We start from the raw sequence: 14,294 nt of genomic DNA on the forward strand, positions 1-14,294 counted from the left end.
GACAAAATAGAAATTTTGTGGTTACCTGGTCTACAACTTCTAGTTTTAAGAAATCTGTTTTGCTCCTTTGTGAGTTTATATTTGTACCATATCCAGCTAGAATAAGAGACCATTCAATCAGTATGCTATGAGAAATATGCCAGGACAGCAAAGCAATTTCAAAGTCAACCTACTAACCACATTGCCTTAGTGTTACTTTCAGTCTGGTGTAAAAGAGCTGTAATGTAAATGATAGTGCCAAAAAAGTTCTTTGATAAATTTTAAAGTTTGTTATCCACAGCTATCTTTAGGTCTTTATCAAAAGGGAAACATTAATAGAATTGATTCTTTAAGTAGATAGAGTTCCTATCTGATGAAGAGGGCTGTGGAGAACAAACTTTAAAATTTATACCTTGGTAGAAAGGAAAATGCAAACCTATAGTTTGGGACATAGATATACATGAGCGGGAGATGAGAACTCTAGCAGGAAAATATGGGGACTCTCACAGGTATGCATGTTTAACTGTGAGGAGATGCAAGGATATTCTCATGATTAGAAGTAAAAAATATTTTAAACTAATGTATAAGTTTCTAAGTGACACTCATATTCTCCTGTACCCCTTTCCCGCAAAGTCTTTCAGTATTCTCCACGTGTTAATCTTGTGGCTAGCCATCTTGGCCTGGTTCAACTGCTAAGTGAATGCTGCTTCTATAAACATTTCACTGCTACAAGTTGGATTTTTCACAGCATTAACTTTAACTACATGGGTGTTTGTAATGGAATAAAACTTCAAATTGATGTTTTGCCATATTGGTAGTTAAAGAAGTGGGCCTCAAATGGAGATAGATGTGCGCCTCATTTCATGGGAAAATTGTTATCTCATGGGCCAAGTTTAAGATGTAGATGGCTGTAGCTTCACTGACAAAGTCTTAAAGAAAAAAGTACACCAACAAGACCCCTACTTTTTATGTGAGATTCCTCAGTAAATTTCTAACCACGTTTCATTTAAAATTGATTTTAAATATGCACAAAGCTTAAATCAATTGAATAGAAAGGGACAGGTTTTAACTCCACCATCCCCATAGACCAGTTTTAACTCCACCATCCCCGTAGACCTCACCTCAGCAGAATCACTCTGTATGGAACCTAGGAAGTATGTTGGAAGAATTTGCTCTCCATCCTCTTCAAGATACTTGCTGCTTCCTTTACATTGAAATGCATTTAAGGATAAAGTTCTGTGTTTCTGCCCAGGAATCAAAGGCTTCCTTTTAAGAGATTATTTAATTGTGGTTTAGATTACCCCACAAATGGCACACCACTTTGAACTCAGTTGAGTGGGTGGTGGTGGTTTGTAAAATTCATCATTGTGTCACCTGACGCCTAAATTTCAAAATTCAGAGTTAGGAGCAAACCTCACTTGAATGGTTGAGTCTCTTCCTAAAGGACCCATGCCTCCACATAAAATATCCTCCTTTTTCTCAAAAATTTAGGTCTGACAATGTTGATATTAAAATAATAATAGAGAGAAAGCTGGAAGACGGGGCCCCTCTTTAAGACGGAGCCCCTCTTTATAGTTAAATGTTATCTGCTTAGACTAATATTGCAGTTGCCACCCACTGACATAATTTGTTTCACAGTCACAGCGTGGCAGCATGAATCAAATGTTGACATTCTAATTTCATGCACACATGGGCGTTTGGCTGAGCAGGCCTACAGCCTCCAAACCATTCTCTTTCTACCTGTGTAAATCAGATAGACAAGGCGCGCTCTCAACAGCCTGCCAGCGAAGTTGCTCTCTTCTGTTGAGAGAGCTGAGCCTTGCTTCTTCTCCTTAGTGTGTTTGTTTTTGTTTTTTACCTTCTGCCTTGCAGAGTGTTGCACAAATACTCTTTCACTCCTGTTGGCAATGTGATTTTCTTTGCATTTTCTCCCCTTTTAATCACAAATTTCAGAACTTTTCTTAATGTCTCAATTAGCAGGTGATTTTCCTCATTGGTTTCTATATCAATCACCAATGTCTTTTTGAGAAGACACCAAGAGTAAGTAGTATTCAGAGGAGGTGCAGTGATGGCCGGCAAGAAGAGAGGCTGGTTTTCCTCTGTCATGGAGTAGATCATGTGCCTTCAAATTCATATGTTGAAGCTCACCCCCAATGTGATGATATAGGAAATAGGACTTCTAAAGAGGTAATTACGATTAATTAGGTCAGCAGGGTAGGGCCCTAATCTAATAGGACTGGTGTCCTATAAGAAGATGAAGAAATACCAGGGTCCACACACACAGAAAAGGCTATTCAGGGACACAAAAGGAAGGCAACCATCTGCAAACTAAGGAGAGAGGACTCAGGAGAAAGCAAGCCTGTTGACCCCTTGGTCTTTTATTTCTAGCCTCAAGAACTGTACAAAAATGAATTTCTGTTGCTTACGCCTCCCAGTCTATAATATCTTGTTATGGTAGCTGAGTAAACGAGTATACTCTCCCATTTAAGGATGAAGAACCAAACTTTCTGTGAGTGCTCTATCATTGATCAGTTGGCTTCTAGGACTACCTGAGCTCGTGGCTCCTCCAATAGACATTGTCAAAGTGAAGTGAGTTTAAGGACCATAGCCATCAAGAACTTGAATGAAAGCAGCAGAGCCTTGCGGGGCGGCCCCTGTTTGACCTCCCACTCATGAAGGATTAACAGCCAGCCCTTTGTGTTAGGAGAGGATGCTCCGACCACACTCAGCCTGACATGAGGGAGTGCTGTTTCCCAGTCCCAGTGACAGGTTAGACTAAGGCAGTCCCATGCTCACATTTGGTTCTTCTAGGTTGTGAGTTAGTAAGGCATGGGCAGGAGGTTAGGGGTAAGAGTGTTTCTGTTGGCTGAAGCAAAGAGTAGAACAATTCATTTGTATAAGTATCTAAGCCTGTGGCCCAATTGTTTTGCCCTTTTTCCAACTTTGATTCTTTTGCCTCTCTCAAGGTCAGTGTTTCCTATTAGTGAAATTTTTCCAAAATGAGCCCAACCTCATGCTCAGTGGGAAATTCTTCCCAGAAATTGTCACTTAATCATTTCAGCATCAAAGACTTTTATCATCCTGCCTGCTAGCCCTGAGTTTTGTGTGGAAGCACAAAAACACTGTGAATACTTTTGTCCCACTTTAAGAGTTGATAATCTGGAATCTGTCTCATAAAGAAATATTAGAAACTATAATATTTTTCACCCAAGAGCAAATTATGTAATCTGGAGAAATAGGTTTGGGACCCACCTTGAGGGCTATCTTGGGGATTCATCATTTACCTTTTATGGTCTTTAGTGTCTTTACTTGTAGAACAATGGTCAATCTCTCTGGTTGCTTCGTTTGATTATCTGATGATTCTTTTATCTTAAAAAACAAAATATGTCACAAAAGTCTCCAAAAGAAAGGGAATGAAAATCAGTGATTTAAATTTGGCTCATCTCAACAAAAACATACTGAGTGACTGTTAATGTGCCAGCCATGATGCTAAGTGCTAAGTGCACAGAAATAAGTAAGATGTAATCCTCAACCGTTAAATAAAAAGAGAAAATGGAGATCAAACTTAAGGGGAGGAAGAAAGTCTCTGACAACAGAATTACTGTGTAGTGGCTTCTATATGTGTTTAAGGGTAAATGCTATTTACTAAACTGAACTCAGTTTATAGAAGAACATGAAGCAATTGTTACCCTGGCCCCAGGGAATAAAACTTAATGGCTACTAATTAGCTGTGTGATCTTGGAGGAATACATGACCTTTCTGGGTCAAGGTCATCTTCTCTCAAATAAGGGAAATGGACTATACTTTCTAAGTTTTCTGTGCTTTCCAGTACTAATATTTTGTAATTATAGGAATGTGAACTAGCTAAACAGTATTCCCAAGAACTCCCAAACACAGAAGAAATTTACTAATTGCCTGGGAAGGATGCTTCCCTCACATTTCTGACATAACAAAGTATAATACTTTCTCCAAGTTGTAAGACTTAAGAATCAATAAAAAATATCCATAAGACTAATCTGTGTGAGTGGCAATAGCCAAAATTCTCTGAAGGAATTTGTTATTGATGGATTCTCCCCTGGCAACCATTGAAATGGTTTTCCTTTGTCTTTTAGTTATTTAAAACTCTGTTTCTGTGGCACCTGGCTGGCTCAGTTGGTGGAGCCTGTGACTCAATTTTGGGGTTGTAAATTTGGGCCCCACATTGGGTGTAGAGATTACTTAAAAGTCTTTAAAAAAAAAACTGTATTCCAAATTTCTTACTGGTGTGGTGCTGCCATAGTCATGTTAAAATAATGCCTGCATGCTCCCTTGAGAATGGACAAGGGTTTACCAGATTGAACTCAAACATCTCAAGCCTTGTATCAAGGCAGCAGTTCTTGTGTTCTCAACCTTTCTATTCTTGGATTGCTAGTCCCAAAAAAGAATCTGACCTTCTTAGACCAGCGTCTCCCCATCTCCTTCATATACCATTGCTCAATACCTTCAATACCCTCTCTATAACCTATACTTCCCAGGAGGTCCAGGTTCAAGACATTGCCTCCTTCTTCAATACTTGTCCCATACCTAATTCCACAAGTTTTTTTCCTTTTTTTCACTCAATCCAACATTCCTTTAAATAGTTTAGCTGCCTTATATATGCTCATAGATTTCCTTCAAATGCTTCTCTTGCTTGTCTATGAACCATCTGGATTTCTTTTCTGTCAGCTATAATGCAAAGTCTTCCAACATAAACACTATACCTTCCATGTTTTTTGTGCTTTCCATCATGTGTGGTTAAGTGCACAGTGATGCTGAATAAATGCTTTTAAAAATCAATTGAGAAAATCTGGAAATAGTGTTTTGTCTACCTGAAATTCAACAGTGTTTACTCATTGCTATGGCAATGGAAGAGGCATGGTGACCTGCAAGAATCTGGGATTTTGAGTCTGATAGATCTGTGCCCAAATCTAAGATCTCCTGATTTATTCTGCCAATCATGAAACATTTAATGAGCAACTACTATGTGGTAGACATTGTGCTGGATGATGGATAAATAGTTAAATAGGATATAATCCCTTGCACTGAAGAAATTCAGAGTCTAATAACTGTATTACTTAATTTCTCTGAACTTCAGTTTCTTCAACTGAAAATGAGAGTGGTAACTCTTTCATCGAACTGTAGATATTCCAATAGTTAGTATCCTCTTCTTCCCTTTTCCTTATTACTTGAGGGCCTTAAATTAAATTAATTCCTTGATGGTTCTATTTTTTTCTTCGTTCAAAAGTGACCCTGTTGTGTGTTCCTTTTGTTCTAAAATTAATCATAAATTTGAATTCATTTACATTGCTTTTAATTTTAGATCGTATTTGGTCACATAAAAAAGGAATCAAGGCACTGATTCTGAAACTGATACTAATCTCACTTGTCAGGGATTAGATTACCTTTGTGCATTATCTTTTATCTTTTTACATGATTGCATTTGAGGCCTAGCCTGAAGAAGATAACCTTTTAAATTCAGAAAAACAAAAACTGTGCCTCAAATATGAATGATTCCTCCTTGGCATGGCATACTTAAGCTCAGACTCAGATAGGTGAGCTAGAGGAATGCAGGTGCCTGCCAGAAAAAGTTGAGAGGAAGACAGGACATAATCTAGGGATCAAGTGTAGTGTGATCAAATAGGCAGTGTGATCAGTGAGATCACCATTAGTAATGAGAAAAATCAACCTCCTCTCTAAATTCTTTGACACCAAGGTATTTCTCCCTATGTGTTGGGATTATGTTAGAGAAGAACCTGGTCTACTTGCCTTGCAAGTACCAGTTCCTGTTTATCCCAGAGGGGGAGCCACAGAACTATATGTTTTTTGCTTTGGAGTCTTCTGCTTATATAGCAAAGTAGCACAGCCAAGTTCCTTTAAGATGCTGATTTGATGAAGAGAAGTTCCACTTTTTTCATAAACTAATCATATTGTTAAATTTTACCTTTAAGATCTGCTCAAAGGTGATCTTTGAACTTTGATCCATGGTACATGCAATGAGAAGTCAGACTTAGACACACTAGGAGAAAGGCCTGACTTAATGATGAATCTAAATTGTAGCATATTTAAAAAGTGATGCAGAGATTTTGTTTCCTGAAGTGTAAGGTAAAGAAGTTGGAATGATTCTCCTAGTGGTAATCCTCAGTGGTCCTGAGAATATAATATAAATGAATGAACATTGTCCCAAAGTACCCTAAAAGAGTGGAAGAAATTGATAAATGTCTGAAAGGTTGATTTTTTCATATTTGTAACATAATGTATAGAGTTACAGTGCCACTAACACATTTGTAAAAATCTCAAAATTCAGGTCCTTACTAATTGCTAATTACTGTGATTCTCAGCCAGGTACCATACCCTTTGGTGCTACTAGTCTCTCTTTCAAAGGGAGATCCAAAGGCTACCTGCCCCCTCCTCTGGCATGTAATTAAAGCTCGGATATGTTAAATAACAAGTGAGGATTAAGTAAAATAATACATGTAGAATGTTTTGTGGTCTATAAATGCTATCTAAGTATTTTTTATTATCATCAAACTTCTCTTCATTTCAACATAGCTCAGTCATCACTTCCTCAGGGAGGCCTTCCTCGATTGCCTACTTGATGACAAATCTTCAGTTATGTACTCTAATAGCAACATATATCTCTTACTTGTAGAATGTAATAGCATTGTACTTTTTCTGTTTGACTTGTAAGATTATTTGATTATCATCTCTCACCCAATTAGGCTCTAAGCTCCATTAGACAAGGCCCACCTTTATTTTGTTAATTCCTATATCCCTAGTATGCAGCACAATGCCTGGCACTTTTGTGGGCACACAAGATATACTATATTTATTGAAGAAAACAGAGAAAGAATAAAGAGAGGAATAAAAATATAAATGTTTTCAATAACTTGAACTAGAGTAACAAGGTACTGCCAAGCAGAGCTCAGATGGTTTGCCTGGATGAATCAGTGAAAACAATTTGTGACTATCATGGAGCTTCTCTATATGTAAGTGACATCTGAGAGGTGATACAGCATTGCCTGTTATAATTTAGGTTGAATTTCTAGCCCTGGTTTCTTCTAAAATTATTTCAGGAATTTATGAGTCTTATTGTTCATACTTGTAAGAACAATATCAAAACAGAGATTTATCTAAAGGAGGTATACGCAGCAATTTTCCCCCTGGGCACGTAGGATAATGATATTAAACAGTTGGGTACTGATTTGGTCTTAATGTTTCCTGAGAGCTCAGGCAGAAGGAGAAACATGTATTGTCACACAGTTTTCTCTTTCTGACCAAGAAAACCATTCAGATTCATCAGCAAATATAAATTTTCCTGGCACAGACCCAAGCAGAAATTTCTGAGCAGTGGCTTACAATTTCTTTCAGCAGGGGTTAGGATGCCATTACATTCAAGCAAAGCTCTTACACATTTTAAATTTTGTTTGCAGGCGGTCCCTTCTCTAGAGAATACCAAACCAATGTCCTCTCAAGCGGATGGAACTTCTGCTTTGGTTTAATGCCTTGAATTTTCTTGACTTCTCATGAGTTCTCAAAACCCTCAGAACTGCCTCCAGTCTTCTGTGCCATGAAAACCCGAGGCTGAGTGAAAGTGCCTCCCTCTAGGCATTCCTTCCACCTACTGTGAATACTCGTGCTGTTGACATTTGAATATTTCCTGTGACAACAGTATATACTATCGGTATTTCATTAAGCAAAAGCAAGTATGTTTTTCCTCTTTTGCTCTGTTATTTATTTATCCACCATCTGGCTAGATCAGAAGATGAAGTCTGGAAGGAAATTTTTTCTTCTTTTGGCTAATGAGAGTCTGGCAGAAGGATGGAATAAGCCAGAGGCTGGATGAAAATCTCTAGATCCAGTAGAAGGAAATCAGCCCTTCCGTGAGGTGGCAGGTGAGCACCCAAAGGCAACTTGCATAGTTAACAGACAGTTATGAAGGTCTGTACTTGGGATGCTTATGTGTCCAGGCAATCTGCTGCTTTGCCAAACCGGTTTGTTGCAAGGCAGTATCTCGGATACTCTGCCACAGTGGCACACTTGGGGCTTCTCAGACATCTGGTCTCAGACATCAGGAGTGAGGAACAGGCAAGAACAAGCCATGCCATTAGGTGAGGAGACATGAGGATTCCAGTTAAATCCTGTTAAACTCACTTCCCTCTTTTAAAATCATTGTTATATCAGTTGAGTCAAACGCATAGTAGGCCTACTGACTAGGTCAACAGAAACTAAAAGGCTTAATGCTACATTTAAATGACCTAGTGCCAGTTTTTTTCCTAATCTGTTAGGAATCTTTCCTGTGCTTGCAGATAGGAAAAGGGGAGAGAACAGTCTAAGCAAATGAGGCAGAAATCCATATTGCAAGAAAGGAAATTTAATAAGCTTCTTGGCCTCTTTTCATTTTTTTTGCATATTTTTTTATTGGAGTTCAATTTGCCAACATATAGTATAATAACCAGTGCTCATCCCGTCAAGTGTCCCCCTCAGTTCAATTGTTTTTTGTTGTTTAGGAAGAAAACTGATCTTTGGTCCTTTGGCTAACATTCTTTTAACTCCTCTTGTGCAAGGTCATGACTAGTGGCCACGTTGAAAGATTCTGACTAGGTAAATGCCAGTTCTTGCACACTGGAAAGGCAGAAGTTCTTTTTACTTAAGGTTAATTTTATCTCCCTTAGTTTATCATTTTGAAATGTACATTTTTCAGATTAAGCCTGATCATAGGAAAAAAATTAGCTAAGAGGTATAGCCACGTAATATGTGGCTAATTGAGAGGGACCCATCCAAATGAATCCACCTTGCCTAAGCAGAATCCTACCACCTGGCTATATTAAAATCCACTACCTATGGAACTTGGTAGCACCAAACTGAAAACTGCATGCCCTAGGGAAATCGTATCAAAGTACTCTAGACTCCTCTGGTGGGTCCTTTGCATGTTTTCCAACTTAAGGATAACCCTTGCCTTGATGCCATTTGAAAGATGGAATACCTGGCAAAGCCCTTAAGAGTGAAATGTGTCTTTAAGAGGGAAGATTATCCTTCTATCATGGCAGATATCCTTCTATCTAGTTTTTCAACTAGGGGCAATTTTTCCACCTTCCAGGGAACATTTGGCAATATCTGAAGACATTGTTTGCTAGGGATGCTGCTAAACGTCCTACAATGCACAGAACAGTGCCTACAACAGACAAATATCCAGCTCAAAGAGAATCTTACCCCCCAGTGGTGGGAACGTAAGGTCCTTCTGTACCCATAAAGAGGCCATTCTCACCTAAAAAAGACTTCAATGATGTCTTCAGTACCAGTTCTCACTCTTCTCTGAGGGTTCTAGTGCTCCATGGGCACTTCAGGTAGTAAATGCAGATTTTAAACAATTGATTCAAAAAAAGAGGAGTCTTCCAAACCATTTGTCTTGTCCTTGTCCTTAATCTTGATTTGCCCTGTAGGTTACTCTTATCATAAAGACAGTATGAATGACTGTCTCAGCGCCTTTCCTCATTAATGCTGCTGAAAATTGATGAGTAGCTCTCTGGAACTGTGGCTATTTTGGCAAGAATTATAGCCCCTATTTATTTTGGAGGACCCGTGCAGCTTTCTAAGTAAATATATGTAGAAAATTTCCCCCAAAATAAACAGAACAAGTAATTGCCTGATGTATGAAGTTGACATTTTGGCTTTGTGATTTGCTCTGATATGTAAAAATCTAATTTTCTCCATGGAATGATGCCACTGCAAAATTGTGAATAAATTAGAATCAGTGGTTTACTTAGAATGTGAGTAATAGCTTCTGTTATGATGTATCAATATTTATTTACAGTTTCTTAAATTGACCCACATCAACTTGGCAAATGTTAAATACATGAGTAAATATGGTAGCAGAGTGATGGAAGCTTAAGCTCTCTTCTGATCTCATGTGACAGAAATCTCTTTGAGAATGTATTTGATTATTGAAGTTTAGAGATCTTGTATATGTATACATACTTTCTTTGAATTGAAAGAAGATAAGTTCACCAGCTTATAATAGATTTGAAGTTTATCTAAATCAAAAGCTCTTACTCTTAGCCATATGATCAGTAAGATAAACTGATAATCACCCTAAGGAGTCCTTCTTTGAACACTGATCTCTCTATCTGGATATTCTCAATCAGTATATGAGGAATTAGAATGTCATAGCCACCAGCCAAACCATTGGAAAAATCCCTCAGATGTATATTTGAAATAAAAATAAAAAGTTTCAAATTAGATGTAGAAATTTCTCCAAGTAAATAGTTAACAAAACGTTGTAAATAGTTAACAAAACGTTGTTCATTAATTGTCCCGCCTAAACAGAAAACAAGAGCCTTTGTATGTTTAGGTTAGTCTGCTGTAAGATCTTGTTAACATTCCAAAATTAATTTGAAACCTCTCACAGAAGCTGATGTTTGGGGAAAAAAAAAAAAACTACTTTGAGCTTTTATAAAATGTTACTCTTATAAAGGCCAAGTGTCTAGATATGCAGTCATTTTTTAAAAGATTTTATTTATTATTTATTCATGAAAGACACACAGAGAGAGGCAGAGACACAAGCAGAGGGAGAAGCAGGCTCCCTGTGGGGAGCTGGATGTGGGATTCGATCCCAGGACCCCCAGGATCACGCCCTGAGAGTGATTTTAATTATGGAATTAAATACATTTTAGTGTGCCTATTTGATAGACTATTAGAAGCCACTAAAAATGGTGCTATAAATCAATACTGACATGGGACAATGATGAACTAATCAGCGAAAAAAAAAACTGTTGCCAGTAGGACAGCCTGGGTGGCTCAGTGGTTTAGCGCCGCCTTCAGCCTAGGGGGTGATCCTGGAGACCCGGTATCAAGTCCCATGTCAGGTTCCCAGCATGGAGCCTGCTTCTCCCTCTGCCTGTGTCTCTGCCTCCCTCCCTCTCTCTCTTTCTCTCTGTGTGTGTGTCTCATGAATAAATAAATAAAATCTTAAAAAAAAAACTGTTACCAGCAGCATGCGTAATATTGTATAATTTTTTATAACAGTTGACCCTGAACAACATGGATTTGAAGTGCCCAGGCCCACTTGGTACGTGGATTTTTCTTAATAAAATAGGATACTGTAAATTTATGTTCTCTTCCTTATGATTTTCTTAACATTTTTAGCTTTATTTTAAGAATACAGTATATTCTTAAGATATATTTTAAGATATATTTTAAAATATATTTTATGTTATCATTATGGTTTCTAGTCAATAATAGGCTATTAATAGTCAAATTTCTATGTTTTTATTTTTTAATTTTTTTAAATTTTAAATTTTATAAATATTATTTATTTAACAGTTAGGTTTTTAGAGAGCCAAAAGTTATACATGGATTTGGTACTGTGCAGGGGTCAGTATCCCTAACCCCCACCTTGTTCAAGAATCAATTATATGTATTTGTGGTAGGCAGCCTCTAAGATGGACCCCAGTGATCCTCACTTCCTGGTATTCACACTCTTGTATAATCCCTTCACCTCCACATTACACAGGGCTATAAATAAATTTTATAAATATTATTTATTTAACAGGTTTTTAGAGAGCCAAAAGTTAAACATGGATTTGGTACTGTGTAGGGGTCAATATCCCTAACCCCCACCTTGTTCAAGAATCAATTATATGTATTTGTGGTAGGCAGCCTCTAAGATGGACCCCAGTGATCCTCACCTCCTGGTATTCACACTCTTGTATAATCCCTTCACCTCCACATACAGTAGGACATGCAGAATTGGAGTGTGACTTCTGAGTCAAATTATACATTTCAGCTTCTGGATCACTTTTTGGGGGAAAGCAACTGCCTAATCATTGAAGACCCTCAGGCAGCCATGTGAGAGGTTCACAAAGCAAAGAACTGAGGCCTTCTGCCAACAGCTAGCACCAAGCCAGGAGTGTGAATGTATCATCTTGGAAGCAAATCCTTCAGCTCCAATCAAGCTTTTCAATGACTGCATCTCATGTTTAGCTCATGAGAAACCCTCAAAGAACCCCATAAAACCGCAGGAAATCACCATAGTTTCTTTAACTCTGCTTTTCTGTTGAATGCAGGAGGCAAAGGACTAGCTGGAATTGTTTGAGTTGAGAAGGTTGTCATGGTACATGAGGGGTCACAAAGACACTTGCCTGATTAACACCCATCTCTTCCCCACTGATAACCTGCCACTATTTGAGGCATCAAATCTCTAGCAAGCCCCAGCAAAAGGCACAATATTCATCCTCTAGAAAGAGGAATAATAAGCCCTTTGGCATCTGCTGCCACATTGGTGTAGAATCCTTTATCAAAAGTTTGAGGGGGGCACTTGACTTGGGTGGCTCAGTAGTTGAGCGTCTGCTTTTGGCTTAGGGCATGATCTCAGGGTCCTGGAATCCAGTCCTGCATTGGGCTTCCCGCGGGGTACCTACTTCTCCCTCTGCATATATGTCTCTGCCCCTCTCTGTGTGTGTCTCATGAATAAATACAAAAAATCTTAAAAAGATTCAGGGAGTTTCCTGGAGCCATGGTTTGGGAGATACATTTTGAGGGAAGATAAGTAATGCTATATAATTTGTTACAACCAAAAAACTCACAGATCTGACTGAACACTGTAAAATGTAACTGAAACCTTCCACTGCACTGTGCCAATATGAAGGATGTGTTTAAAATGCTACACTTAATATAGTGAGACATGGACTGCTTCTTTTTTGGACTTGGCTGAATATGGGATGTAGTCTGAGTTAAAACCATGTATTGTAGGGGAAGATAATCATAGGTAACCTCTTTGATGTGCCTTGGCCTATTTTACTTTTTAAGCTGCACATAGCCAAATTCTAACTTTAAAGAAGGGTTTCTACTATCTAAGCTAAATTCTCAGTTTCTGTGGCATTTTTATGACAGCCTTGACTTTTAAAGTGGAACCAAATTTCAATTGGAAAATGGGTCAACCAAGTATGTCTCTGTTAACAAATTGAGTGTAGATACTCTTGGTCTGTCACTCTTACTTCTGAGTTTTCAGCACTCCAAGAGGCCTCAGTGTATAAGGCTGACGTGGAGTTGGAGTGAGGGAGAATGAGGATGGGGCATCTAAGGGACAAAAAGTAGATTGTCACACAGATCATATTTTATAAGTGAACCAGGAGACCCTGATATATAAAATACAGGATGCTAAGTTCAGGGTATAGTAAAGATGGGTAGAAATACATTCAGTGATATAAATGAAAGTGTACCTGAACATTGTCTGCTTTATTAATTAGCTGGTCAGAAAGGAGTCTTATCTCCATAAGAATTGTGAATAGAGGCTTAAAATCCAAAATAAGCCTCCCAGTGGCCTTACCCCTAACCTGCCATGGTGTTTGCTAGCTGCAGGATAAGTAGCAGATCAACTCACTGTTGGACTTTGGTAAGACACTTAGATCTTACCATTTGCTTAAGAAGAGAGCTCGTCTGGTTTTGTCTGTTTGTTTTTACCAAAAAAAGAAAAAAAACAGTTGATAATGCACATGTTTCTTCTCAACTGTAAGTAGTTTTGTGTTTTTGTTTTAAAATTGGGATAGAGGAAGGTTGCCTGGCAGATTCAGATGGTAGAGTATGCAGCTCTTGATCTTGGGGTTGTGAGTCAAGCCCCATGTGAGGCATAGAGATTACTTCAAAAAAAAAAAAAAGAACAAGAAATTCTAAAAAACATAACGTTGGAATAGAGGGAAGATGGGAAATATAAACTTGTTGCTTGAGGAGATGACTTAAATACAGGCATGCATCCATCTTTCCAGTCAACAGGATATTTTGTTGAAGGTGAGGAGAGTACTTGGGACGCTTGGGTGGCTCAGCAGTTGAGCCTTCGGCTCAGAGGAGTCCCAGGATCGAGTCCTTCATTGGGCTCCCTACATGGAGCCTGCTTCTCCCTCTGCCTATATCTCTGCCTCTCTCTCTCTCTCTCTCTCTCTCTCTCTCTCTCTCTCTCCCTTATGAATAAATAAATAAAATCTTAAAAAAAAAAGGTGAGCACTTAATAGCTATATTCTTTTAAACGGCTATAAAATTTCAGTTGCATTGACGGAATTACTCTAAAGGTTTGGGTTTATTTTTGTACAGCTAAATTGATAAGAATTAGAATGTAAAAACTGGACTGCCCTTTGGAATAAGGTAAATTATAAATAAACATGCAAAGGCTTAACAATAATAGTAAGAACAACTGAAGACTCAGAAAAGCAAACAGAAAGATGTTGGACTGAAGAGAATGAATTGAACATACATATTTAATTGTATTCCTTCTAAAAACCCGTTTAAAATGATATTAAAATTATATT

The sequence above is a fragment of the Nyctereutes procyonoides genome, unplaced genomic scaffold (assembly GCF_905146905.1).
Source record: "Nyctereutes procyonoides isolate TBG_1078 unplaced genomic scaffold, NYPRO_anot_genome, whole genome shotgun sequence".
NCBI classification, from domain to species: Eukaryota; Metazoa; Chordata; class Mammalia; order Carnivora; family Canidae; genus Nyctereutes; species Nyctereutes procyonoides.